Below are 27,679 nucleotides of genomic sequence, written 5' to 3' on the forward strand. Positions count from 1 at the left end.
TTTCAGACTCTCTAAAAATGAAAAGGACCGAGTTATCCTTGTCGTTAGACTCGTTAAAATTATTAAATAGCGACAAACTTGTCTTTAGACGAGAACGAGTTTCACTATCGCTAGGCTCGTTAAAACATAGCGATGGGCTTGCCCGAAGGGCAGGTTATAGAACAAGCATATGTTATCCTCCTCAAGCTTGACAAAAATAAAGAGGTACTGGTCAGCAATGACTGGGGAAAATTTGGGAGAAAATCAAGAAAACTTTGATGGTAGCAGGTCGCTCTTGAACATGACACTTTTCCTCCGTACCACAATCGGGTTGGGTTGTTTCATTCACCGGTCACATCACCATGGTCTCGCCATACCATCCATATTTGGGGTAATGCTACCGATCCATCGCATCAGTGTCGCCATATGTTCAAGAGAAGTCGTTCAGAAAGAGTCAACCGAGTCCCATCCACTGCCATACATTATCCTTCATCCATTCATGACCGCCACCCTGAATCATATGTCACAGATCGTTTTCACCTCCATTAAAATAATTAGCTCCGTTCCGTGTCACTGATGTGGGATTCATCAAGGCCCTCCTTTGACGGGTCGCTTCTTGTCGACATCAACTCATTATCCAAGAAGTTGATCTAGGAACACCCCCCCCAAGTACTTTGAAGCTTGCATGCCTCAATGGCAAGTTTCTCACTTCCGGCGACAGGTATACATCAATGACCTTCGACCAGAAGATTTTGCGTGGTGTTCGACACCAAGTCCTTTATTCACACCATGTGAATTGTACTGCAGTACCTTGAGGGTCATTATCATTATCAGTGATTCCTCTCACGCTTGTTAACGGTTTTCATCATTGACCGGTAATCAAGCGATGTCTTTCCATGTTCGACTTCAGCGCAATTCTCACATGGATCAACTTGTACTTAGAGTGAAGATCGAACGAGTTTGAAGACCCCGGATCTAGTTTCATCCATCCAGGCTGCGATATATATTCAGGAAAAATAAGGACATTTGACATGTACATCATTGCAGCAGATGATCATCCTACTCAAGGGATGATAATTTCGCCAAAATTATCAGTCTACCATCAGACGATCGTCTGTTCTATGTACAAAAATGAATTTATAAAGCTGAGCATGGGAATGCCTGCCTCAGCTAGATCATGAAAGCAGTATGAATCATAATGTATTGTATTGTATCTTATTACAGGTCTCCTCCCAACAGATGGATGAACTTCGGACCCTCCTGGATAAAGCATTTCACTCGATAAACGGCCTCATACTTTAGGGGGCAACTGTTATAGACATTTTTGTGCCTTACAGCATGGAGCATGAAATGTCCATAATATAAGGGATCCAAAGTCCCTAAACATGTTGTTCCTACCCCTAGAGGAACAAGGCAAACCAACCACAGCAATTCACAGAAGTTCTCCACCTGAAAACACTCAAAAACAAGCCAATTCTGGATCATGTCAACTGCTCCACTGAGCATCTGCGCTGAATGTCAACTGCTCCACTGTCTACCTGCGTTGAATGTCAACTCCAACAAAGGCTACCTGCGCTGAGCGTAATTGGACAAGTGGCAGGCTCATTCCTCAATGTGTCAATGCCCAGGAAGCTTCCAAAATGACACTTGTATCAAGGAATTCGACTGGTGATGAGTAAGAGGTTCCAAATCTCCAAGTGGAAGCAAGAACCTCCAAGTGGACTCAAGAACTGAGAGAGGGAGAGGACACTAGTCAGATCTCAAGCTGACTCATCCTCTCTCCAAAATAACTATATATAGATCTCTCCTCCATGGGATCTAGAGGCTGGAATTTTGTTATTGCAAATAATTGTTGTTGGTTTGAGGCTGGAAACATTGGGTGCTTAATGCTTTGAAGGGAGCTGAGAAGGAATTCCATTCTGCTGGGAAGGAGATGCTGGATTGGAGCCCTCTGGGTTTTATCTCTTCCTGAACCTTGTTATCAATCAATAAAGCTATCTTGGTTTTCTCCTATATACTAGTGTATGTGTATGATTGCATTAGTGTATTTGATTTACTTCTAATCCTGAATCATTTATGAATATGAATATATGCCTTTGTGTTGTGTTCTTCTCTTGTCGCAAGTAGCTGTTCTCTTATCACAGGTAGCTGTTCTCTTGTGACCTCGTGGGAATCAAGTAGTTGTTCTCTTGAGCAAGCGAGGAGGCAAGTAGCTGTGAACACCCTAAGAGAAGAGGATCTAGATCGAGGGACAAACGGAAGACAATGGTAAGTCTATCGATCTCCCCTATTTCACATTTCATAAAGGAAAAACCATAATAGCTGTATCTGTTTGTTGCTAAGGTACTGTCACACCTTAGGTGGATAGGATCGTCCTGCATAGGCATTTTTCCCCACAACACCATAACCTTGGCAGAGTTGTTTATTTCACCCATGGAACCATGATCCTTTGTGTATGCTTAGGAAGTGTTGTATAATGTCAAAATGTAGGCCATTATGCTGGCTTGGTAACCAGTTAGCCATAATGCCATTCACGAGGAAGGACCGAAAGGTGGGCAGGCCGGCTCATGATGAGATCTCCTGTTCCAAGGGTTCTTTATTTGATATACCTTTTGGACCATATCCCTGGTGTGGTGGCCATAGTGGGAATGCCACTTCACTTTCTTCCTCATGATCATGGTAGGCTGGCTCTTGATGAGACCCCCTATCCTGTATTTGATGTCTTTATATAAACAAGTCAGTGTGCTCTTTTTTCTTTCTTTTTCATAAAGTACTTTCCCATTTATACACAAAGGGTGGTTCAACACTCCTTAAGAGTAGGAATGGTGGAAGAAGTCTTAACATCTCAATAGGAAGATATAAACCCTTTTCTCCTATTCCTGAATAATAATCAAAGAGGAATTAAAAGGAACCAACATGATAAAGATAACCAATCAGAGCAGAGTTGTGAAACAATGACGGCAAAAGATAATGGGTAAGTGTGTCCTTCCCTCTGTCCTTTTACCAATTCAGAGCAATTTCTTATAAAAAAAATGATTTTAAAATTCACCTGATTTCAGTATGTTGTGATTTTGTATCCATTGCATAAGTGCATAGCTGTATTCCAAAAGACTTGAAAGAACAGGAAGAGTAAGCATCCTTAATTTAAAACAGCAAGGGGAGCAAACACAAGTAAAAGGAATACGAGGATGTCGCTGTTTCAAAGAGGAAAAGCAAAATAATACAAGTGGTGTTCCTTTTGGAAAAAGGAACAGCAAATATCAAAAATGTTGTTCCTTTGGAAAATGAACAGCAGAAAACACAAATGCCGTTCCTTTGGAAAAGGAACAGCAAAAATCGGAAACGTTGTTCCTTTGGAAAAGGAACAACAAAAATCAGAAACGGTGTTCCTTTGGAAAAGAAACAACAAAAATTAGAAACGATGTTCCTTTGGAAAAGGAACAGCAAAACACAAAAATGTCATTCCTTTGGAAAAGGAACAGCAAGAATCGAAAATGTTGTTCATTTGGAAAAAGAACACCAGAACGCAGAAATGTCGTTCCTTTGGAAAAGGAACAGCAAAAATTGAAAATGATGTTCCTTTGGAAAAGGAACAACAAAACACCCAAATGCCATTCCTTTGGAAAAGGAACAGCAAAAAGCAAAAGTGTTGTTCCTTTGGAAAAGGAACAGCAGAAAGAAAAAATAAAGAAAAAGAACAAAATTAAAGCAAAATGACGGCTGATCCAAAAGGTGCTGTTCTTTTGAAAAAGGAACAGAAGAAAAAAAATGCTATCCCTTTGAGAAAAGGAACAACAAAAATAATAACATTGTTGCTGCTTCGAAAAGTGACGGCAAAGCGTTTGATTCAAAAATATGTACAAAAACAAAACAAAAGAAATTATGTACAAACTGTGAAAAGAGATAAATTACTTAATGAATCACAGGTGAGGAAGACTTCTCTCCCTCCCCCAAAATTTCCATATCAGAGTCTTGGCGTAGCTGCTGGAAGAAGGACTCTCGAGTGAGTGGTTTGCAATAACCTCGGTGGCCATTTGCCTTGAAGGCATATCTGGAACCGTCAGTAGTGATTAGAGTAAGAGTACCATTGTCATGTACCTTCTGGATTTCGCATGGTCCCAACCAACGAGTCTGAAGTTTCCCAGGAAAGTCCTGAAACCTGGAATCGTACAAAAGTGCCCAGTCTCCTTCGTGGAAGACTTTAATTTTAATGAGAGCATCATGCCATTTAGCTCGCTGTTGTTGGATAAGTGCAATGTTTTGGAGTGCAGAGAGCCTGATTTCATCGAGCTCATTGATCTGCTGTAATTGATTAATCTGTGCCTCAGTTAGATCTAAGCCAACTTGTTACACAAAATATTGTCACCATGACTTTCTGCAATCAGTGTGAGTCTATCACCACTCAAACTGTCCTCCTTTACAAGTCTCAAACCTTAGCTCTTCATGTCAAGCTTTAAAAATGAGAGAAAGTTTTTGAAAATCAATAAAGCGCTAGTTCCGCACTTTATCTTATTGTTACCTGCGGTCCCGCACCCCTTGGTCATGTTACCTGCGGACCTGCCCGCTCTGTCTCTAAAGGAGTGGGTGCGGACCCCTGTGAAAGTCAAAAAGGCGCAAGTTTATTCTTAAAAACTCACTTATGGTTAATTCTGGATGCTTCTAGAAGGAATCTTGACCTGGATGGTTCGCTCCTAGGTGGTTCATGCATCCTAAAACTAAAGGAGCTAATCCCTTGATGAGAGGAGCATATCCCTTTGAAGGAGGGATTTATCCTTTTGAAGGTGGACCTATTAACTTCCCTCCATTGCACTATAAATTAAGGCATTGGGCTGGTTGCTAGAGAGGTTAGAAGCTGAACATTTTTTAGTGTAAATGTTGTTGGAATTGAGACTTCCTAGTTAAGCTTGAGAGGAGAGATTACATACCTTTTGGCTTCATTGGGAAGAGAGTGAAACTTGTCAAAGTAGAGGAGATTCTTGTTGGACCCTGGGAGGAGATTGTACAACATCAAGTCACCAAGGTTGTAAAGTTCTTCTTTGATTAAAGTTAATACAATCAGATTCATTTTTCTAAATAAATTGTCTTATATGGTTTATTTCATGAATTCCTTGATCATCATGATAAATATGCTTTATTATATTATCTTTTCAGGTGCTATTTAATGTGTGTGCTTGTTTGTGTTTGCAGATTCTTTACAAGGGAGCTCACTTGGATCGACGGAGCGTGGCTTCCACAAACTAGCACTGGACCCTGAGGTAGGCCTAAAATGCTTGTTTGCCTTTATTTATAAATTGCATATTTAGAGAAAGATAGAATTTGTTTGGTTTGCTTGTCGCTAGATATCAATAGATACTAGGGAGGTCGGTCTTGTCTGCAAGAACGACTTATCCGGCCGACACAACTTCCTGTGTTGTTCACAACGTTTGGATTTCAAATTCTATGGGAAAAATGGGTTGCTTTCCAAACACTAATTGATAAGGTGAGTAACCAGTGGTACTTCTCCATGTTGTTCTGTAAGCCCATAGTGCTTCTGGTAGTCTCGCAGCCCAATCACGTCTATGTGACGCAATTGTTTTTGTTACTATTGCTTCTATTATTTTATTGCTACTTTCTACCTGACCATTTGCCTGTGGGTGGTATGGAGTAGTGATTTTATGCTCGACATGATAGTTTTTTAGTGTTGCAGTTGTTTTGTTCCCAGCAAACTGTGGCCTGCCATCTGTAATTATATCTCTTGGAAGGCCATAACGCACAAATATATGGACAAGAACTGTATGACAAAATCTTTTGTAGCTCTCGGCAACATCTCTGCCTCAACCCATTTGGTGACATATTCTGTTGCCACCAGAATATATGTTTTCTAGTTTGAGGGTGGGTTAATTGGTCCGACGAAATCAAGGGCCCATCGTTCGAATGGTTCAATGACTAACTGTGGGTTCAAGGGCATCTCATCGGACTGACCAGGGCGTCTTGCTCTCTGGCAACTATCACAAGCTTGGACAAATTTCTTTGCATCTTTGAAAATTTTAGGCCAATAATACCCTGTTTGCAGCACCTTGTGTCTAGTTCTGTGATTGGCGAAATGTCCGCCACATGGTCCGTCATGCCAGGCTTTTAAAATGTCGAATATTTCATCCTCTCAAATGCATCTTTTGATATGCATATCTGCCCCTGTGTGGAACAGGTAGCCTCCAACCCACGAGAATCGAGCACTCCTCTGAATAATCTGTTTCCGCTCATTAGGGGTTAGATGTTTCGGTAGTTTACCTACTGCTAGGTAATTGGAAACATCAGCATACCAGGGTGTTTGAACAGCCACAGCAAACAGATGCTCGTCCGGAAATTGATCTTCAACTATTGCTGCATCGATTGGCTTTGGGATTCTTGAGATAAAATCGGCTATAGGATTTTCTTTTCCAGGTCGATCCTTGATTGTAATATCAAATTCCTGCAATAAAATCAGCCATCTAGTTATTCTACCATTTGTGATAGGCTTGTTTACTAAATATTTGATGGCAGAATGATCTGTATACAAGATAACAGGATATCCAGTAATATAATTTCTAAACTTATTGACAGCATGTATTACAGCTAGAAATTCTTTCTCAGTAACAGTGTAATTTAATTCAGCAGGGGATAAATTTTTGCTAATATGATAAATTGCATATGGTTTTTTATCCTCTTCCTGGCCAAAGATTGCTCCAATGGCTATATCTGAGGCATCAGATGATATCTGAAATGGAAAATCCCAATTTGGTCCTCAAAGGACTAGGGCTGTGGACACAAGCTTCTTCAGATCCTGGAAAGCATGTTCACATTTTTCTGTCCGAAGAAAATCAATGTTACCAGTTAGTGCATACAGAGGTACAGCAATATGCGAAAAATGTTCTATAAACCTCCTATAATAACCAGAAAATCCAAGAAAATTGCGTACCTCCATTTGAGTGGTAGGAGTGGGAATAAGCAAAATTATTTGGATTTTGGCTGGGTCTACCTAAATTCCAGCTGCTGAAATATAGTGTCCTAGAATAAGTCCTTCAGTCATCATCATATAGCATTTTTCATGGCTTAAACAAAGCCTGGTAGCAATGCAGCGTTGTAGGACTTTTTCCAGTGTATCCAATGCTGGATCGAAATCGTCTCCATATGGTGTAAAGTCATCCATGTATACTTCAAGTCCTTCATTTATTAAGTCTGCAAAAATGTTGAGGATAGCCCTTTGGAATGTGGTAGGAACATTGCATAAGCCAAAAGGTAGAACTCTATAGGCAAATGTTCCCCAAGGACAAGTAAAAGTGGTTTTGTCTTGGTCTTCAGGGGCAATCTGAATCTGATTGTATCCACTGAAGCCATCCAGGAAAGAAAAGAATTTCTTTCCTGCCAAAGTGTCTAATACTTGGTCGATGAATGGGAGAGGGAAGTGGTCTTTTTGTGTTGCTTTATTTAGTTCTCTGTAGTCCACACAAATTCTCCATTTCCCATTCTTTTTTGGTACCACCACAAGCGGAGAGACCCATTTACTATCGGAGATAGGATAGATGAAATTGACATCTAAAAGTTTTTGAAGTTCATCTTTTACCACATATTTTAGATGAGGATTAAGTCTCCTCTGAGGTTGGCGAACTGGTCTCGCATCTTTTTCTATGTAAATGTGGTGGGTACATAATTGGGGGTAAATTCCTTTCATATCAGGGTAGTCCCATGCAAATGCTTCTTTATATTTCCTCAAAAAATGGATGAGTTTCATTTCTTGTTCAAAGGTGAGGTTGGCATTAATGTTTAAGGTTTTTCCCGGTTTGATTTCCACAATTTTACTATTTGCAACAAAGGTAAAAGGCATTGTTTGATCATGTGGATCTAAGAGGATCTTCTTCTAATTCGTTATCAAAGGCTGCCTCTATCATGTGACACTGTGTGCGGGATCTGAATTTAGTTTGGCTAATAAATTTATTAATGGCATCGTCCTCTGTCTGGTCTTTAAAATCAAGTGCCTCTTGTATAGTTAATGGAGATCTAATGTTGTCAGTAAGGTATGATACAGGGTGCTTATTAGTTTTGATCATTGTGATACTTGGCTGTGTTGGAGGATGTAAGGCTAAGTTCTTGATATTTTCTCCCCTCGTTATGGTCATATTGCTTTGTCGGCAGCCAATATAGGCATTGGCAGTTGCAAGCCAAGGTCTACCTAAAATCAATGGGTGTCCATCAAGTCGGCTTTTGGGATTTATTATCAGAAAATCGGTCGAATATTCCCAGGAGTCAACAGATACCATGACATCATGTAGTGTGCCCTCTGGCCTAACCACAGATTGGTTAGCCAGCTCTAGCAAGGTAGAGGTGGGTTCTACAGATGTAATGCCTAGCTTTTGGCAAGTAGTAGTTGTTAAGATGTTGATTGCAGCTCCTAGATCAACTAAGGCATTAGGGAAGGTTTGACCATAAATTTATACGGTGACTATTGGATTTCCTGGGTCTTCATATTTAATGGGTGTTTTTTTTCCTGATAATAAGTCAGATAGAGTGCCAACTACTTGGACTCTTGGATTATTTGCTGCATTCCTCCTTGGTTTCTTTACACACAATTCTTTGATAGTCTTTGCATATATCGGGATGTCTTGAATGGCTTGGAGGAATGGAATTTTTATGTACAAATTTTGTAATTCTCGCAGAATGTCAAAATCAGGATATTGTGTAGGTCGAGGTATGATTAATCGTTTTGGGAATGGGGGAGAGGATGTGGTTTCTTTGTTATAAGTTTTTTGTTTGTTCACATCCTCTTCTTGTGACAGGTGTTCTCTGGGTAACTAATTTTCAGCATGGGCTGTCTTATCTCCCTCAATTTCAATAATACGCCCAGATCTTAGCTGAAGATCATTACACTCCCTCAGATCAGCTCCTATTTCTGATGTTTCTACTATTTGGACAGATTGGACCGGTCTGTTATTTGGATTGGGATTGGGTTGGGCTGGGAGTTGCAGTCTCAGATTAGACTGGGGATTTTGTTGTAAGGCTGGCAGTGTAGGTTGAGGGAGCGGCATGGTTCCTACTGGCTGATGCATCGGTCTTTGCCAGTTTGTCTGCCAGGCTGAACTTTGTGAAGTAGGGGGAGTCCATTGTGCTGGGTATGGGTTATTTTGCCAATATGGTGGGGCATAGGGAAAATTCGGTCAACCAGATTAGCTTGCCTGATTCGGCCACGGGGTTGATGAAGGAAACGACTGTGGTGACCAATTTGGAAACAGGGGTTGATTTTGCCACATATTATATTGTTAGGCATTATACTGTGGAGACTGAAAAGAAGAGGTTGGGTACGAAACATACCAGACTGTCTCGGCTGCCACTGATGGTGCTGGTTGAGCAGATACACCGACTCTAGCTCTTCTTCTACTTCCTTACATACTGCTTTTAATCCGGGAAGTGAGGGACAACTTTCCGTAAGGTGATCTTTTGTGCAGATGGTGCATGTTCGGACTACATCTAGTGGACACTCCTTATGGCTATGTTTCTTTCTGCATCGAGGACAGAAGATTTCCAAATTCTGCTCTACCTCCATTTGCTTCTGTTTGGCCTGCATAACATCAAGTTGTGTAGTTAGTGTCCCTAGTATATCAGTTTTAAAATTTTCTAATAAATTTCCAATTTCTGCACACGTTACTCCTTCTGTCGAAATTTTATTATCTCTTACAAACCGATCATGTTCTGCCGGTTTTAATCTTGTGCTGCCTCTCGAGCTCCTGATACATAAGCTAATAATGTCAGCAAAATTTTCCTGATAAATATCTCCTTTTCCCATAATGTTTAATGTTTCAATCCATTGTTCCTTCATGCCCCTAATTAATGCTTTCTTTAACACATTATCAGGTAAAGGTAGTGATGCATAAGGAGATCTTTGAAGATTATACTGAAAAGATTCCACATACTCCTCTAATGTTTCATTTGGTCTAGCTACCATCTGGAATATTTCGTCCTTCAGTTCTCTAGACCTGCAATAGTCCTGATATTTTTTTAGAAAAGATTCTTTCATTTGATCCCAGTTATTTATAACCCCGCCACCTAATCCCATAAACCATCTTAAGGCAGCCCCTTTTAATGTAGAGGGAAATAATTTTAGCTTATGGGGGTCAGTGGTGTAATCATATCCCCTACACAGCACATCGAACTCAAATAGAAATGCATCCGGATCTTCTTATGTAAGACCGTGGAATGTAGGGATATGTTGAAGAGGGATTTCTTTCATGGGCGCATTTGCTGCAGTATCCACTATGGGGTATTGCAATGTATAGGTTTGGGTGTTTGGCTGGTTTTGAGCCATTTGGTCGAATATATGCCAATAACCTTCTGGGATATCTAGGAGGGTATTCCTAGGTTGAGAAGGAATGGCTTTAACAGGAATGGTTTTAATAACACTTCCTCTATCTGGGATAATGAGAGTGCCTAATGTCTGAGGAGATTGAGTTTCTTCAACAATGATTTTTGCAGCACTTCCCTTGTCTGGGTTGTTCAATTTCTAAGTTGTCCCAAGAGGAGACCTCGGTTCCTCAGTTTCCCCTGTCTCTCCTCCTCCTTCACAAAGATTGCTGAAATTCCCTTCTTGCAATAGTTCTGGAGTAGAATTTTCAATTTCTTGAAAGTCCTGCTCTTCAGTTTGACTATGCACCTCAGCAAAGGCTACAGATGGTGATCCTGTGGCCTGAAGGGAACTAGTAGGCTATCTAGAAATAACTTTTCTAGGTCCTACTGAAGGCTGAGATTCTGCTTTCTTGAAGATTTCGTCTATGAAGGTTGATCAGCCAAGGGTCACCGGCCCCTTAGCTTTTTCTGGCTTGGGTAGAGGTTTGGAATTCTTTTCTGGCTTTTTCTGCTTAGTCATGCACACAAATCAACTGCTAGATTCTACCCAAACAAAACAGCAACAAATCTGTAGGAAAGCGGGCAGGGGAGCAGGGTTGTTACATGCTCCACACGTAGGTTCTTACCTTCTATTTTTAAAACCCAATTCTTCCCTAACAGGTTCTTACACTACTCTGGAAAGAAACAAATGGCTACACTCTTTCCCTGGCAACGGCGCCAAAATGTCGAGCTATAAAAAGGGTCTCTTTCACCTCTAATTACCTCACATTAGTTTGTCAATCCAAGAACATTTTGTTATTTCAAAGAGTGTCTCAGTCTGAGGCTATCATTCGCCAGAGTAATGCTAGTAGTATAGTGCTAAAAAATACAAGAGTAAACGGATGCTTGTTTACAGCAAACTACTTCAAAAGATTAAACCACACATTCGGAAAACTAAGAAATTTATTAGTCAAGGGTTCAGTAGCAATAACTCATCCCTTTGTAAACTTATGGAACTAAAGTAAATCAGAGAATAGATCGTGGATCTGGGAGCCAGACAGTAAATGTCAGTGCTCACTACAGCCTTGGATCATTCTTCACACCAAAATAACAAATGACAGGAAATGGAGCGGCAGATAAGAAATGGAACAGCAAATAAGGAATAGAACAGCAAACCTGAAATGGAAAAGCAAACAGGAAACTTTAACAGCAATTAAGTCTAACAAGCAGGAACACATTAATCTACAAAATCAAATGCACTAATTGTGACCTACAGGAATCAAATGGCAATCCGCCACTCTTAAGGATGAATTGAACAACACACCAAAATGGAACAACACTAATTAATGATGAATTATAGAACAGCACTTGAAAACCATATATGCACACAGCACACCTTAATAGTAACCTGATCTTGGTAAACTAGTTATAAATCTCAGTTATAAAAGATTACGACTGTATTTCAGAATGGAACAGCAATGTCTATAGATCCAACAATCGCAAAGAACATAATCGCTAAGATGAATTCCGTAATATCAATGAATAAGTGCATAGCATAGAGGCTCTGTAAATGAACATCAACAATATTCTGTAAAGACCGGCGATACTATATTAGTGCTTAAAAGAATAGTAGTACGTTGCAAAGTTAATACAATGGTTCTGTCTTCAGAAACTTTAACAAATCAAACATAACAGAGCATGTGATGTAAACTAACAAAACATATCAGATTACCAAATAACGTTGGTAAGCAAACCACGCATAAACCAAACGTAATAGTATAGGAGCAAGTGTCCTCCAGGGCTAGGCCCTTAGCCTCCAGGGGTACACCGCTTGAAGTTATTCCAGACTGAGAGATGAAATAGCAACCGAGTTTGTATTAATGCATAAGACGGAATTACAGTAGATCAGCGCTCAACGAGACTCGATGATCAAAGTTTCAATCTTAAGAGAAATTACATAAAACATAAGTACTCGACAGACCCTTCGAGCGAACAGTGCTGCCCCTTTTATAATGGTGAAGGCGGAGGTTTCTAGGTGCAAAAATAGTTAAAGCAGCGATCCCTTAGGATCAAAGGATCCTAAGGGATTCGCTGAACCGTTAGTCCTCAGTTATCTCTTTTCTTTCTTGAGCCGAGTCGATATCTCCACTTCCTTTCCAGGGTTGATTCACTTTGATTTGTTTTGCCTTGTTTGCATACGGTTCCCCGTCAAAGGGACAGTAGTTAACCTGTCCTTGTCCTTTCCTTTAGAATGGTCGTTTTTTGTTTTTCCTTCTTCCTGCATAAGAAAATGACAATTGTCAGTGTTTTCATTTTGCACATTAATCTCGCAGGTTTTATTACAATTCCTTATCATTTTCCTAGTTCATGATGCAAAAGGTTTGTAAGTTCTAATGAGAAGATGTTGAAATAATTACCAAAAACATACCTTCTTTAGTACTCCACAGTGTGCTCAAACACAAATGATGACACTTGCAACCAAACAAAACAAGACCAAAACTTTCCACAAACAGAGAGAATTCGAAACAAGAAACTTGTTGTAAAAACAGAGACTGACAACCAAACTTGACTACTCAGGAAGCACTCAGACCAGAAAACAAATGTACTGAACAAGAAAGATTTGCAAAAATCTTGGAAAATTAGGGTATATGTGACTGTGTCAATGCACATCTGTGTATACACTATTCAACCCAAGGAAACCTGTGTATACGCAGGTTCACTTGAGGAAACTTGTGTACATACGCCTTTGTAACCTGGAAAAATTGCGTATATAACAGTTCACAAGAAAAAGCAAAAAAGGGGTCTGAAGAAAATGTTCAGACTTAAAGTCTGAGTTCCTATAGGAACAGACAACTCAGTCACAACAAGAAAATCAAAGGCTGAGCCCTGATTGGCTTAAATTAACCCAAACTAGGAACAACAATATTGAGGTCCCCAGCGGAGTCGCCAATTCTATTGAGGGACAAAGTCCCCTAGGGTATTGGGTCAATACCCTAGCAGAGCGGGGGTTATCTACAATGAGAAAAAATCATTCCACACAACCATGATACTAATATAAGAAAACTACGCGAAGAGAGGTGCACCTGGGGGTCCTTTGTTTGGGTAGATCCAGCTAGGGTCCAAACCCTGTTGGAGTTCCTTTCGATCCTTCAACCTGTAAAATAACCAACTCAAAGAAGCATTGTAGTATATAGACGAAGCACAATAAATAAATCAACTTCATAGCATATTGAAAGGTAGTTAGTTATATAATTGAAACAACTATTCATATGCAAACTATAATAACAACATCATAAGCATGAAGAAGATTGATTTTGAGAAGAAGACAAATGTTTCTTTATTGCAGATAACTAAAGTAAAACAAGGAATGATATCACCTGAATCTTCCTCTCGCGGGCTCCAAGCAGAACCGTCCTCTGGATTCGTCCAATCCCAAGTCTTCAAAAGGATCCTTCCACGACTCACATAAGGATATCTCAACTAATGAAAAGACATCATAACTCAAGGAAACAAGGGTTTCCTGTAATGGGGAAAGTGCTGGAAGCACAAGGATCTTACGACCTGATCAGGGATAATCTCAGCAGAGTGAATTTTCTCTCTATTCTCTCCTCCTTAGGCCTTCCCATTGAAGCCTTTTTATACTTCTCCCAAAGTAGTTTTTTAGTTGGGAATTCGTTGGGAATAGTTGGGCCACGGGCACTAATAGGTAATCAATAGGTAAAACCCATGATCTCCACCCGAAATTAAGGAGATTTAATTTTTTTAAGTGTTTTAAGACATATACGCGAGTTGGGTATACATAGACCTGAGTACACACGCGTTTAGCTCAGGGCAATGTCGCATATAGGGAGTAAAACATTATTTTTAAAGTATTTCGACTAGGTCTGGAAGGAGGGGTTTCCCTAGGCCATAAGTGTTGCATCACAAACATCAAGAGTGAGAGTTGGAGCTATAACAATGATGATTGAGTTAGACTGAAGTCTCACTACAAAACTGACCTTCCACTAGTTACTCTAACAGCTAGAACTGGTTTAACTGAAAACAACTTGAAATAACTAATCTTGATTGCTACAAATTCGCTATCACACATGCTTAACCGAACTCTAACTGCTCCAATTTGAATTTACTAAGTAAACTAGGTGACACATGCCATGTCACATAGATTAACTTCATCCAAGTTATCTATTGATGTGGAAATTCAAATTTTCTCAATTTAATCAAGGAAAAATCAAATTGAGAATTTCTTGCTGCATTTTTCAACACATGATCTCAGTAGGAAAGGGATTATCAACCACCCCTATCCTACACCTATGGAACATGAACTTCCCTTTTGAAAAAAAAAATCAAAATGTCAACATCTTGTTCCTTTGTCGGAATGTATTGTAGCAACATTATCCACCTCTGCACACAGTCCTGTAAATGTTGATACTGGATATATCTATGCTTGGATCGATCATGAAATATAGGATTCTTAGAGAGATTGATGCAACTATGATTACCATAGTAGATCACAATTAGATCTATCATCTGACCAAACAATCCCACAAGTATCTTTCTCATGTAGATCACCTCACATGTTGCTTAACTTGCAGCCATGTATTCTGCTTCTGCTGAGGTGAGTGCCACAAATATTTGCTTCCTATTGTACCAAGAAACCACTACAGACCCTAATGTTGAAAATTCCACCTGATGTATTATTTTAGTAGGATGGACTCCTTACCCAATCTACATTTGTGAAGCCACAAAACTTCACTCCCTCTACCCATCTATAACATAGGCCAAACTAGGTAGTGCCTCTGAGGTACCATAAAACATGCCTAGCTACCTTCCAATATGATTTAGTCAACCTAACCATAGCTTGGCTTAGATATTTGATTTCATAGCACATATATGGTCATGTGTTCACAAGATACATTAATGAACCCACTAGTTTCCAACAAATGGTAGCATCCACTTATTCATGTGAAGTGGCATCCTTCTTGCTCCAGTTGGTCGCTACAGGTGTCTCCATGGGTTTACAACTCTCCATGAAAGGTTTCTTTAGTATCTCATTTCCATACTTTCCTTGAGACATAAATATTTCTCCATCACCTTGCCATACTTCCAACCCGACGAAGTTGTGCATGAGACCAATTTCCTTCATTTCAAATTCCCTTGCAAGGTCCTCCTTGCAAGATATGATCATCTTCTCATTACCAGTCAAAATCAAATCATCAACATATAAGACAATAATAAGCAGTTCACCTTCTACCAAGATGTGATAGAGGTTTTCATCCACTTCACTTTTGGTGAAGCCCAGACCGGTGAGATAGATATCGATCCTGATGTACCAAGCACGAGGTGCTTGTTTGAGACTATAAAACACTCTCTTGGGTCTGCATAAACGAGACTCTCGATCAAATATCTCAAAACTTTCTTGTTTCTTGATGTACACCTCCTCCTCCATAACCTCATTAAGAAATTTTGTTTTTACATCCATTTGGTGGTTCTTCCACCCCATCTACATAACCAGTGCAAGAATGGATCTAATGGATAAGTACCTTAATACAAGAGAAAATGTCTCGTCATACTCATTTCCCTCAAATTGAGAATATCCCATGCCCACAAATCTCACCTTATACTTCTTTGTGCTTCCATATTTTGCATGCCTAATCTTGAAGATCCATCTCAAACCCACAACTAATTTATTTGTTGGTCTTGGAACCACTTCTCAAACATTGTTCTTTATAATGGATTTGTATTCCTCCACCATTGCATCAACCCATACAGGTTTCTTTACAACTTCCTTGAAAGAGGATGGCTCATTCTATACGAGCTCAATCATTAGATCCATGTAAACAATGTACCATTTAGGTGACCTTCTCTACATGTGCAAATTTGAAGGAGCTCCCACATTCACCATCACATCCTATACAAGTCTATCATCTTCCCTAGTTCTTTTTCTTCCTTCTCTAAATGGTTCTGCTTGAGTGGATGTATCCACTCTCTACTCTTCAATTTGTGGCTACTCCACAACTTCTTGAGGTTCCTTCTTTAGATCTAAAAGCTCCTATTCTGGTGGGATATGAAGCTCCCTCTCAAGAGAGTGTCATATGGATTTCTCCTCATCAAACTTTACATCCCTTCAAACAAATTTCATTCTTAGGGAAGGTAAGTACACACAGTAGTTGTGAGGAGTTTTTTTGTAATCCATAAATACCCCCAACTCTGTTTTCAACTCAATCTTCTTCCTTGATTATTTGGAGACATGCTAGTAAATAGAGGCTTCAAAAATCCTGAAGTGCAACACATCTAACTTCCTCCCTAAGAAAGGATCTTCTGGTGTAATCATACCAAGAATCTGATGAGGACATCAGTTATACAAGTAGACTACTGCGTTGCATCAAATTCAAAGGTAGGTCTTGTTCATGTAACATAGATCTCGCATCTCCCATAATGCTACAGTTCTTTCTATCATCCACCCCATTTAGTTGTGGGTTGTGGGGTTTTGTCAACTCCCTTTGAATAACTTCTTTCACATAGAATTTCTTAAATTCATTCAAAACATACTCACCTCCATTATTGCTCCTGAGAACCTTCACCTTCTTGTCGATTTATTTCTCAACCAGTGCCTTGAATTCTATGAACTCGGAGAATGTTTGATCTTTCTTCCGCATGAAGAATATCCAACACTTCCTTGATAAGTCATCAATAAAAATGACAAAATATTTGTGTCTGGTAGTGGAGGCTATCGAAAAAGTTCCGTAGACATCAGAATGTATCCTTTCCAAGACTGCATGTGCTTTGTTGTCCCGATCATGGAATGTGGATTTTGTGTACTTCCCCAAGGTACATCCTTTGCATACATCCTGTTGCTCAAGTGCTCCTTTAGGGAGGTTAGTGGTTATTTGTTGCATAATCTTCAAGGTGCCATGATGCAAATGGAAAATTCTTATGTGGCAAAGTTCACCAACATCAAAACTCTTCAGTTTCTTTGCCTTAGTTCTTAATGCAACGTAATCTTCTTCATCTAGCTTATACAGTTTCTTCATCCAAACCCCAATCTACTTCACCTATCCCATGGCTGTGTGTCTCAGGAATGCTTTCCCTTTCCTGAAAATCACATCATAACAATGATCTTCCAAAACTACAACAGAGATGAGATTCTTCTTTATGACTAGAACAAGTATGAGATCCTTGAGTCTCAGACGGGATCCCGACTCCCTCTGAAAGGTGACTGTACCAATCCAAGTCATGTTGTACCTTTCTTCATCCCCCAGCTCAATGTGCATATGAAAATATTTCTCCTCCAGGTCATATTTATGTACTTAATGTGCATATGTGGAATGATGCACATAGTCCAAGTTCCACTCTCTCCCCATCACTATGCTAGCCATGGATGTGATAAGGGTGAAGTCAAGCTCAAACACTGAAGCCAAGGCTTCACCTACTACTCCTTTGAGGACTTATTTCTCAATTTTTTGTGTGGACCCTTCATGACACAGTTCTTGAATTCATGACAACTAAAGAATTTAATTTTGGACAAATCCTTTTTCCCCCTTGGCTGGATTTTAGTTTGGTTTAAGATTTCTTCCCTTTTCCCTTTTTTCCCTATCCAAACAATGCAATTTTTTCTCCATCCTCACCCTTGGATGAAGTCCCATATCTGGTATTCATCGTTATTTCCTCTTGTACAAAATTAGAACATAAGCATTCCCAATTTGGTAATTTCTCCCTCCCATTCACCGAATCTTGATAGCTATGCCAACTCTTGGGAAGGCCTATAAGGGCTAGGCTTACTAGGTTATCATCTGAAATAGTACCACCAACTCCTGCAAGAAAATCACGAACTTGTGTGAACTTTCTCAGATACTGTTGAATAATGTCATTCCTCTGCATCTTGATATTTCGAAGTTTATCCTTGAGCACCAATTTCTTATGGTTGTTTCTATTCTAGAACAGTTTTGTTACTTCCTAACACATTATGTAAGGAGTTTCTTTCCCATGGATATTTGTGACAATGTGGTAACACACTCCCTCTAAGATTATTCTCCTCGTCTCGGCTACATCTTTCTTCCACTGAGTAAGGATATGGGAATCAGACGGTTGTGGTTTTGCAACATCTATATTGATGTATTCTAGCAATCAATTGTCATCCAATATTGCCTCCATGTGATCCTTCCATGTAATTAAAGTATAGCTTCCTTCCAAGGCATACTCTAGTCTAAGCGTGTTGAAGGTCATCTTCCCAACTCTATAGAGATCCTACTACATTGAACTACAAATTCGAACCTCCTGAGAAAATTCTTTAAAATTCCTACTCTAATGTGAAACCTTCCCTTATACCATGTAGAAATTATGGTGTAGATTTGCAACTTCTCGTGAAGTTTTAATCAAAATCGTAAGACACAAAACTACTCTCCCAATTTGTAGAAATTAATTCATAATTTAGAACATCAATCATAAAAATGCAATGAGAAATAACACACATGCACACATTATTTTTCCTGGGGAAAGCAATATGCTAAAAACCCCAATGATTGCTTGCATTAATATGATGAATAGAGATGTAGTACAATTTATTTTCTCAACTAAGCACAACCTACAAGTGAATAACCTATCTCTCTTCTCACTAAGAAGCTCTAACATAGGCTTAGTCAATTTATGCCTCTACTTGAGCCCCTATTATCTTGCACAATTCCTTGAGAATTTAGGCCCCTATTAATTAGTAAATTCTTCAAATTGATTGTGCAATTCAAAATATTGATCATTTGACTGCATGCAGCACTTGTACACTCAATACTAGTCTACAATTGATGTTACACTACCTTGGAATCTCCACCACATCTAGGGAACTCGAATTCCTTGCATGCACTAACTATTTTGGATTGTTTGATCAGCTAACTAGATGATCACTGAGTTGGACTGAAGCCTCACTCCACAACTGGCCTTCCACTAGTTCCTCCAACAGCCAGAACTAGTTTAACTTAAAACAACTTGAAAAAACAGACCTTGATTGCTACAAATTAGCAATCACACATCCTTAACTAAACTCTAACTCTTATAACTCAAATTTACTGAGTAAATTGGGTGACACAAGCCATGTGATCAAGTGCTTAGTATTTAGCTCAAAAATCAAAATTCTCATAATGGCTCAAAAGTTGAACGACCGCATACGTCTCAGAAAAATTATCCTAATGCAACTTGTTTTGCTGAAAACCGAGTTCGTATGAGAAAGTTATTGTATTATAATTGCTTTGCTAAATAGGTGAAATTTGCAAAAAAAATGCCTAGTCACTGCACAGTCAGCAGTCCATACTACTGATGTGATAAGTGACCAGGTAGGGTCAACGGTGGTCAACATAGAATCATAGTTGGACAAGTGTCACATTCAGATTGGGTTTCAGGTTGTTTGTTGAAACAATTCTATTGGCTTGTTTTTTGACCAATGAAAGAACACCATATGGCACCTCCCAAATGCCTAGGCAGGGCTCGGTAGTGGAGCAAAATTCTTGGGTGGAGGTCGGGGTTGAACCCGCAACCTCTGGCATACTGTCTACAAGTATTAACGACCTCCACTACTAGTTGTTTCTTACCCCTATAGCGGATCATACATAGTTAAAATATATTGCAGTTTGGGTTAGCAGTTAGGGGAGGGCCAGCCCGCAGGCAAGCACTCCCCATGTGAACACAATTGTTGTTAACCGAAAACGGTTATGTGGTGGCAGGCTCCAATGCTCCAACACTACAATGGTCTACGTCCATGTGAACGTCATGATGTTACACCGAACGTTTAGTGCGGCGGACTCCAAAACTATGAGGTAACCACGACATGTGATCCCATCTAAACTGCCACCAGTTTCGGTTATGGTGAGCCTAATCCACGGGGTTAGCACTAATCACCTCCGTTAAACCTGACTTAACATTAGTTAAACTCTTAGTTAAAATGGCGGTGTTTTAGCAAACCTCCTATTTCACCAAGAATTCCACAAAGGGCAGGGCTAACTAGAGTCATTCCAGATTTAGAGGAGTTTTTATAGGAAAATACTGTCTGAGTCATTGAGAGAGAAATTTTCAACCAAATTGAGCTTAGGAAGAGGTGTTATTTTCTAATTTGGACATTTTGAACACATAGGACACTATGCTAGCATTCTGTATTTTTGAGGTTGATGGGGTAAACACATAGGACAACATCAAAACCACTTTCGAAGCTGGGATCTAGCCCTGCCAACTTCGGAGAGGGATCTCTCTATTTAATTTATCTTTGTTTTATGTGAATATTAGGTTAGTTATGATTGTAATTGTTTGTTTTATTTGAAAGGTTTTGGTTGATTCAAGTGATATAATTCCATTGGGTTATGGAATCTATGAATTAAACTGAAGTTTTGCATCAATTTTTCGAGGAGTTCTCTGAGGGAAAACTAGGTTGTATTAACTAGACCTTTTAATAAATTAAATGATTTGTGGAATAACATAAGTGTAAGGTTCAGTAGAGACCAAAGAGAAATTAATAACTCCTTGATCTAACTTGAGTGGAAAACATTAACATTATCAACAGCCAAAATAGGGTGCTCTAATTAACAAATCCTATTTATCAAAGTTTCTGTTGATTAATTCATAAATTTGGAATAATAGAGGAAGAAAACAATGCTTAAACAAATAGGAAAAAGAGACACATCACCATTTATTACACCACATGAATCCTATGAAAGGTCCTTGTATTATTGGTGGTCCAGTGCTTTGAAAATTACAATATGCAGAAGGAAATTATATTTGGAAATCAACCCTTAATACTTCAAACAGTGAAGTATTTATAATGAAAATTACAAAAAATCCTTTATAAAAATCATTGTCAAACCAACAGTGTATTATTAGCCTAATTACAAACAAAATCATCTAATCTTGGCAGAAGAATAGGCCATGTAGGTTGTTGAAAAGGAAGGTGGGCCTATTGTGATGGTTTCGGTTGCTGAGTCAACCTAAAACAGTGATGCACTGTTGAACTGATCGATGTGTTTGCTGCTGCGTTGGCAATTATTTTGATTGTTTTTGAATTATCCTTCAGTCTAGTAAATCAACCAATTCTTTCCATCTCTTTTCATCTGGTACTGTTAATTTTGTTACACTGTGGTAAATTTCATCTACCTCTGTGTATTTGGCAAAAGTTGGCTTCACGGTAAAAATATGTTTTACCTCATTCTGAACATGGAAATCGTTTGACATAGTTTCCAAAAATGATTTTGCTATCATAATGCCATTAATTTCACTGAACGTGATGGTGCTTCTATCCACTTCTTTCATCTTCAAGATATAATCTTCCTGAGTGATTAACTTTTCATTTATAACATAAATGTTGGGCACTCCCTTTTGGATTAATGCTTCAATTCTATTTGTGAACCTATTTACTTGTAGCTCCAAGGTTTCACACTTTTCTTCCAACTGATCAATGAGGTTTCTCTTTGTCAAGAATTTCTTCACTTCCATAATAGTGGTAGTTATATCGATGATCCCTACTTCTTCAAGCTCATACCTGGACTTAGAGTTCAAGAAGTTGATTATGTTAGAGGCTTATGTGGGCATTTCTCATAGCTTTTCTCTTCACTGCACAATAGTTTATGTATCCTTCTCTATCAACTCTTTTTTCTCAAATATGATTTGGATAGAAGGCCAAATCTCATTCATAGAGTCTAATATATTCATTCAAATAGTTTTCTTGGCTTAGGCCAAGGTCTAACCAATTGAAGTGTCTCTCTCTACCTTCTGCAGCTTCTCCAATAGTCTCTGGGTTTTCTCCATTTCAGTAACCCGAACAGCTTTAGCTTTGGCCTTTTTCACTTCCAAATCTTTGAGTAGGCCCTGCAAAGTCTCAATCTCCTTTGACTGTAGTGACATGTTCTATAGTTTCTTTGTTACTTGGTCAGCACCCATAGTTTGAGTGGAAGAAGTGGTTGCAGTAGTTGTCCCTGTTGTTGGAAGTTGAGAGATAGGTATGGCATCTAAGGGGACAATGGCCATCCTCTAGCTTTCATCTTTCTCCTTTTATTAGTTTCTCCATCTCTACCTCCATCTACCTAATCTGTATATTCTTCTCTATGATCAATTTTATCATATCTGCTTTATTTACTTCACTTTCTTCAATATCCTTGGTCATTGGATCCTATGTGGCTAGCAACTTGAGCTGCTTTCTTAAGGCTGCAAGGTCTAGGTTCTTATTTTTAACAATATCCTCAGAAGCATTGGCATCTTTAGGGTCATACCCTATCTTAATCGCCAACGCTTCCAAAGACTTGATATTATTATCCTTTGCCAAGGAGGATGCCTTCTCCATTTTCAACTATGACTGGACATTTGCAAAAGAAACCTGCAATTTGGAAAGTGACATAGCAGTGTTAGTCAGAGTGGAGGATATCATTTCACCAGTTTTCTTGTGCATCCTCATTCAATAAATGGGATGTATGTCCTTTGTGCTGAACTCAAAAGTGGTGCTTTTGTAATCTGCTGCTGATTTTGGCTGTGGAATTTGGGCCTCAAGAAAGGCCATCTACATTTTTCCATGCTCTGTATCAAAGACTGACAGCAACCTACTCTGTGAGTTGGAGGTCTGCTTCCAAAATTGGTTATAAATGTTATTTTTTAGAATTTCATCCGTGAGATTTATTTCCCTATACCTATCAAAAACTATCTTCTCTTTTTCTATTTGGACGGTTTGTGATTCCAGCTCAATTTCCTTATGACCCTGTGAATATGAAGGTTCAATAGGAGATGTTGTGAATTTGGTAGTTGCAGGTGGTGAATCTGTGATGATGATGGCTGCCTGATCTTCATTTTATTTGTCTAATTCTACTCTGGGAGCTACCTTTTCTCTCTTACTATAGTTGATTCTGAATTCTTTAGCTTCACTCCCAGTTGTAGATGATGATCCTTCCTCCCTCTGTCTTTTTCTTGATTTTTCTTGAAGGATAGGAGTCTACAAACTAGAAGTAGAAATAAGTTTTTCTTCAGCTTCCTGCAAGGTATTTTTTTTCCACTCCAAGTGATTAGGATACTACTCTATGGCTGGCCTTGAAGTGTGAAGGTAAGGAGTGTGCTTGTTCTCCACTCTGAGCTTTGAAATAGTGCCACAGGGGTCATAAGACCATGTAAAGCTCAAATTGAACTTCATTTCTTTAAGCATTCTATCTGCATCTTCACCTATTGTCCTTGTATTGCAAACATGGGCCCACCTATGTCTTTATCCTGAATTGTGCCTTCTTCTTGGCTACTACAAAGTGGATTTCATCCAAATTCAGCATCCGCCTGATGTACTCCAAGGAAAAAATCCTCATTGCGAGGTATTTGAGGAGTTTATACGGGGCCAATTCACAACCATATACCCTGATTTTTATGTAATTTTGGTATAAATACCAATCCCTGGTCTTTGCTTGGTCTGACAAATGAAAAATTCTCTTGATTTCCTCACTGATTCTGGGTTGTACTACACTATTCAGAATGTTCATGGATGGATGAAAAAAATATTCAATAAACTACTTGTAGGTGAATTCTTGTTGTTCTCTCATGACCAATGAGTTCCAAAATATTACTGGCTGCTAGTTCCCTACATCATCAAGCTTCTACAATGCAACACTGAATTTATATATATGATAATAGAGGAACATATAAATCAGAATAGAGGTGTAATTTAACACATGTTCTGTAGGAAAATTTATGAACTCTTCATGGATACTATCAGCCAAGAATTGACTGAAGTTGAACACCAAGGAGGGCTTGTTGTTTGTGGAAAATATGGAGAGGAATCCTAAAATGGGCTCATATACCCACTGATCACAATAATAGCCTAAAATTTAAGAAATCATGGAAATAATCTACTTGGCTTGATTAGGGAAAATGGAAGAAGGATATGGAGGATTCGTTTTAGGTAATTGGGCATTCTCTGGAAAGAAAATCTCAAAAATTCAAGCTTTGGTTGTGTTGATGGTGTTGGACCCACCAACATGTCAGGGGATCTCCCGAGTAAAAAGTCCCAATTAGACCTCAGACTGTTTGGTGTAGGAGTCCCAGCAGTGGGTCGTATGGTAATTCCTTGACTGGGATTTCACACAGAGGCAAGTAAGATAACTCTGTTGGTAGCAAAGGTGTTATAGCTGTAGTAAGACAACGAAGGTGCATGAATGGTTCTAACACATGAGGAGTAGGGTGAGTGCGCCCCTTGGAAACCTGTGTGTTACAGGGAAAAGTGTCTATGCAGAACTGCTAATCCCACTAAGGCGGGTAGCTACCTTAGAAACAAACAAAGTAAAACTACTTTCATTTTCCTTTATGAAAGATAGATGAGAGAAGAATAAAGGAGACCAACCTCTGTCTTGCGCTTGGTTCCTTGCTCGATTCCTCTCTCTTCTGATAGTCCTTTGCTACTTGCTTTCTTGTATACCCAGCTTCACAGAGTACCTGTAGAATCAAAGCAGCATAACACTATACGAGAACATGGATCTATTATCATAAACAATCTAGGATCAGATGTAAATTGACCATACAAATGCACAAAACATAAATTACACAAGAGTATGGAGGAAAACTTGAATAGCTTTATTGATAATCAAGAAAGAGCCAAGAGAGTTACAACCAGTTGTTCTGACCCAGCATCATCCTCTCAGCAAGTAAGCCCTTCTTCACCTCATGCAAAGCTTAGATCACCCAACACTATGATGTTGCCTCAAGAAACCAACAACAATTCCTTACAAGATGCAAAATTCCAGCCTCTAGATCTCTGGGATGAGGGATCCATATATAGATGCTTGCAAGGGAGATGAGTCAGCTTTTGATTTGATTAGTGTCTTCCCTCTGATATTTCTTCCTTCCACTTGGAGATTGATGATCTCTTACTCATCCCTGGTTGAATTCAGAGAGGCAAGTGTCACAGGAGAAGTTTCTGGAAGATTCCATGCTTCTCCACCTCACGGATTGACACTGCCATTTGTCTCTTCTCGCCCATCGCACCCCATAAAAGAGCTTTTTGAAATGCAACGCACCCACTGTGTGTACTTAGGTGAGATGCAATGCACTTTGTCTGTGGAGTAGGTGAAATGATCCATTTTTTACCAGTTATGAGTAGTTTTTCATGGAGAACTTCTAGGAGAAGCTGTAATCAGTTGACCTTGTTCTTTTAGGGGTTGGAACAACACCTTTAGGGACTTAGGAGCCCTTGGTTTATGGACATTTTATGCTTGGGGTTGCAGTGCCCAAAAATTTCTATAACAGTTGCCCCCTAAAGCATGAGGTCGTTAACCTTTTTGATGTCGGGTGAAATGCTTTATCATGAGGATCCGAAGTTCTTTCAAGCTGGAAGGAGACCTGTAATAAGATACAATACAATACATTATCTTCATAATATTTTCATGATCTAGCTGAGTCGGGCATTCCCATGCTCAGCTTTATAAATTCATTTTCATGTACATAGGATAGACAATTGTCTCAGTGTAGACTGATGATTCTGGTAGAGCCATCATCCCTTTGATTGGATGATTATCTGTGCAGCAATGATGTACATTTGATGTCTTTATTTTCCTGAATATATATCGCAGCCCGTATGGATGAAACTAGATCCGGGGTCTTCAATCTCGTTCGATCTTCACTCAAAGTACAAGTCGATCCATGTGAGAGATGTTCTGAAGTCGAACATGGAAAGACATCGCCTGATTACCAGCCAATGATGTAAGCTGTTAACAGGCGCGAGAGGAATCACTGATAACGATAATGATCCTCAAGGTACTGCAGTACAATTCACGTGGTGTGAATAAAGGACTTGGCTTCGAACACCACGCAAAATATTTCGGTCGAAGGTCATTGATGTAAACCTGCCGCCGGAAGTGAGAAACTTGCCATTGAGGCATGCAATCTTCAAAGTACTGAAATGGGTGTTCCTAGATCGACTTCTTGGATAATGAGCTGATTTCAACACGAAGTGATCCGTCATAGGAGGGCCTTAATGAATCCCACATCAATGACACGGAATGGAGCAAATGATTTTAATGGAGGTGAAAACGATCTGGTGATACAAGGTTCAGGGTGGCGGTCATGAAAGAATGGAGCGTAAATGTATTGCAGCGGGTGAAACACAGGTGAATTCTCTGAGTGACTTCTCTTGAACATATCAGCGACACTGACATGATGGATTGGTAGCATTAACCCCAAAAGTGGATGGTGTGATATGACCATGGTGATGTGACTGGTGAATGAAACAACCCAACCCGACTTGGATGCGGAGTCAAAGTGTCATGTTCAAGAGCGACTTGCTACCAACAAAGTTTCTTCAAGTTTTCTTCCCAATTTTTCCCCAGTCATTGCTGACCAGTACCTCTTTATTTTTGTCAAGCTTGAGGAGGATAACATATGCTTGTTCTATAATTTGCTCTTCGGGAAAACCCATCGCTATGTTTTAACGAGCCTAGCGATAGTGAAACTCGTTCTTGTCTGCTATGGAAAAGTTCGTCGCTATTAGGTTTTAACGAGTTTAACGACAAAGATAACTCAGACCTTTTCAATTTTAGAGAGTCTGAAAAGGGACGTAAATGAAACTCCAAAAATCCTTTTTCGTCATCTAATCCCTTAAGTCCGAAAAAGTATAAAACAATACAGAAGGGATGCATTTTCGATACTTTTAACGAGCCGAACAAAACAAGTGCTCAATCTTTTTGTGTAATAATCCCTCAGGTCCAAAAAGATTAAAATCTAAAGGAGGGATAGCACTTCTGGTCCCTTTAACGAGTTGGAGAGGCCAATGGCTCAGCAATCTTTTCATATTTTATGAGTCAGCTGAAAAGAGATTAAAGGAGACTCGTTTTTTGAGGAACGAGTGATAAATTCAGGTAGCAGCCGATTCCAGGTAAGGTTTGGAATTTCCCAATCACAGCAGTGTCACAAGGATGGCTAATAGGATCACTCTTCGCAGCTGTTCCTCAAAAGGGGTAAACAATCAAATGGAGGTGAATGATCGGCCAATACGGAGTGGAGGTGATGATGAGAACACGACCAAGGCTTTAAAGGCTGAAGTACTACATTCACAATAGTTATTTACCAGAAATTGGTTCATTTTTTATTGAGCTTAAACGCTGGGGGAAACATTTTCTCATTTCTTTTGTTTATTTTTTAACGAGCATGAAGTCTGCGTTAAAACTGCTTGATATAACAGTCATTTCTTGACTTTACCATAATTAGCTTTGTTCCTTCAAAGATTATACTGCATGCTCAATAGCTTCATCAAACTAGTTAGAAATGAACAATATATGTTTGAAAAAATGAGTTAGGACACTAATATTTTACTCGAATTACGTAAAAAGTAATTTAAAAGTGCTTTTACCTCTCATTTTACCATTTCATTTGAACTTTGGCTTGTTGG

Source organism: Pinus tabuliformis, chromosome X (genome assembly GCF_031772625.1).
Source record: "Pinus tabuliformis cultivar Carrire ecotype Pingquan chromosome X, CPIR1, whole genome shotgun sequence".
In the NCBI taxonomy this organism is placed as follows: domain Eukaryota; kingdom Viridiplantae; phylum Streptophyta; class Pinopsida; order Pinales; family Pinaceae; genus Pinus; species Pinus tabuliformis.